Here is a 3,472-nt window from a genome sequence, read left to right as displayed (position 1 = left end):
TACTTCATTATTGTGCAAATGAGTCACAAATAGCCTAGCCAACTCATGATGAAATCTGACTCTTTCTATCATTTGACAAAAATCAAATCATGCTTGGTGTTTAAAGCAAGAAATGGCAAATGGACAGGCTTGTAACTCCCTCAAACTAGTAGGCTCTTCTCTGATAATTCTTCCTCCTTTATGAGGCTTCTTATGCTGCTTATGTCTCTCCATGGAACTATCACTAAGGGTGTCTTCTTCAAACTCATACTCACTGTCTCTTTCCATTGCTTTTTTGTGGCTGTGAACACTTGTGGTTATATATGGACAATAGTGAATAATATAGTGAAAACAGGGTGGAGGAATGGAGTGGTCAGAGTGTAGGGAGGAGTATGTGAGAGTATGATGTGTAAATAGGGTTTAGGGAGTGTGAATGGGATTTTAGGAGAGTGGGTAGGGTTTAGTGATGTGAATAGGGTTTGTAGGGTTTGGGGAGAGTGTAAGTGGGAATGGGGAAAATGTATGAGGGGAATGGGATTTAGGAAATATGTAAATGGGAATGGGGTTTAGTTTAGGGAACAATGGCAAGTAGATAGGGTTTGTATAATACTTGTGAAATGAGGAAAACTAGGGTTTCACCCTAGAAGCTAGGGTTTGATACTAAGAATGCACAACACCAAAATTTGATAAACAAAACCTTGATTCACAAGCTATGACAAGTATACTTACTTGAAAGAGAGAGAATTTGAAGATTTTGAGGTGAATTTGAGAGTTTGGGAAAGTTTTAGTCAATTTAGAACTTGGCTGGGCAAATGCGCAGTGCCTCACACAGGTGCACAGTGCCTCCCTAGATGCGCAGCGCCTGTGAAAATTTACAAAGGAAAACACTGTTAGCTGCACAACACCAACTCAAATGTTCAACACCCTCCTCAGATGCGTAACGCCAGTTAGAATTTCTCCAAAAATGCAGCGACTTCACTCTTTTGCTCAATGAAACTTAAAAGTCCCTTCTTAGCTCTCCTTTTGGCACTTTGAATTCAACACTAACACAATGAAATGATCAATATAGAGATGGCTTTATATAGCTTTCACTTTTTGATTTTTCTTGTTGAAAACCCACTTTCATAATGTCTATTTTCTTTTTCCAGTACTTTGTTTTTTTATGCTTGGTCTTTTTGCTTTGATAGGTGGACTGATGCTCAAACTCCTTTTACTTTTTACAGTGGCAGTATTTTGGCAACATCGCCAGATATCCAGGAGCAGCATGAGACCATTATTACATATGGGAACAATAAAATTACATGAAATTTTAAAAATAAAATACAAAATCTCTGTTTTCACCTCAAAACTAGTTTTGATGTGAGAACTTCATTAAGCTAAATTAACAAATTATGACTTTCTAATCATTATTGACCTTCTCATGTCTTAGCTAACCATTATTAGCAATAATCACTGAATTTTGACCATGGTTGAAACCCTAAGACCTAATGAGGCTGAAACCTTGTGTAATTGATTAAATGAGCTGAAAATGAGCATGAATCATGACTGAAAGGTATGAAAGGAGGTCAACAAGTACATATCATGAGGGAAAAACTGAAATAAACCCTACCATCAGTAGATCCATGACCTAATGGAATGAAACCTCATTAGAATGGGACTCCTAGTATGAAATGCAAAAGAGTAATTTTGATCACTGGTGGCAGTGTGAAGACATTGACACTAACATTGGCTCCAATGGGGATGGTAGCTCCTTGGAGGTGCCAAGAACCATAGATCTCTGGGAATATGTAGGCTAGTGCCTCATCCATTGGGCAAAGGAGTCAAGACACTTCAAAGACTGAAACTGACACTATGAAAACTGAAATGCATGACTGAAAACTGACGACTTAAAGACACAAACTAACTCTTACTCCACTAAAAACTTACTTGATACTAAACCACAACTGACAAATTGGAAAAGATGCTAAAAAAAAACCCACACTAATGGTTCCATTCATCACCTGATCAAGTGAAATGAAACAAAAAATGCAACCAAGTAAGCATTCTAGCCGTTGTTTTAATTCTCCACAAGTGCTTGTTTATGAGAAAGAAGAGAAAACAATTGCAATGCAACTCCCACAAAAACTTGTAAACAGATCCAAATTTTCCTAGATTGAATAATATGGATTCTCTATCTGACTCCAAAAATACTGCATAAGGATTTTGAAATTCATGCGCACTAGGACTTAGCTCATCCAATGGATTACTTTTCTTCTCCTCATACTATGAATGCAAACTTTCATCTAAGGTTTGTGACGAGACTTCTACTAAAAATGACAAAGAAACCGGTTGCAGGATCTAGTTTGTATCAATACTTTCTTCAAGCTCACAGTTAGCTAATGGAGAAGGATTTTGACTACAGATATCATCCAACATATCAACTATTGCAATGTGAAAAACTCGAAAATACTGATGCAACCCATTTTCTATTGGTTCTGATGACATTGCATGATTTCCTATAGGTTGCTCATCCTTTATTGAAGATATACTATGCAAATTTCCCTTCAAAAACTGAAATGATACAAAACATAATGGTAGAGAATCATCTTGCATCATTTGATCATATGTTCTAGCTTCCAAGTCTTCATCTGCAACTTGACAATCAATGGCATTCGGGGGCTGCAAATCTAGATATGAGAAGTCTTGAACGAGGATTCCATTGCCTTCAAGATGATCCAGATCAAAACTTGTCGACAGTTTATTTCTGATTGCATGAAAGTTGTCTCTGATGAACTGAAATGAAGTAAAACAAAAAGGCAAAGATCCTTCACTTACTTCAAAATTTTTTGCACTTTCCTCCTCACTTCCATAACTGATATGCATCGATTGATCACTATATTCGAGTTGTTGAAAGTGAACTTCCTCCTTCCACAAACCAACTACTGATTTATCTGCAAGATTAGCTTCTGTTTGGAGAACATAATCATCATCATACTGATCAAACTTAGATAAATCATCAGTATAAAACACATCGTCAAGCATACATGTCAGGTCAACAGCTCTCTCTTCTCCAAGATGGTCTATAAAAAAATCATTATCAGATCTATGGCAATTGGGATAATAAAGAAAATGTTTTGGATTAGCCACTTGTTCTTCTTCAATCAGTGAGCCATGGTATTGAACATCATACTCATTCCTTGCAATGATCTTTTGCATCATCTCTTCCACTAAACTTACCAAAATGTCGAGCTTTACCTCTAAAGATGTCGATTCCTCTGGATCTATACTCTTCATCTCTTCTTCCTTCAACTTCGCTCTTTTGATCATCAAATTAGCCTCTACATCTATTGCACTGTTTTGCATCTCTTCAAGTGTTGCAAGGTTCATTTCTCTTAGCTGAAACTCCATTTCCAAATCAAAGGCATCCGGGTAGTGCAAGAGAGTGATCCAAGAGGAGGCCTTATATTAACCGGCATTGAAAAATAGACTTGGTTAAACCTAGTATAAAAATGTT

The sequence above is a fragment of the Pinus tabuliformis genome, chromosome 5_2, assembly GCF_031772625.1.
Source record: "Pinus tabuliformis cultivar Carrire ecotype Pingquan chromosome 5_2, CPIR1, whole genome shotgun sequence".
Taxonomy (NCBI): Eukaryota; Viridiplantae; Streptophyta; class Pinopsida; order Pinales; family Pinaceae; genus Pinus; species Pinus tabuliformis.
Note: the sequence above shows the minus strand (reverse complement) of the source record.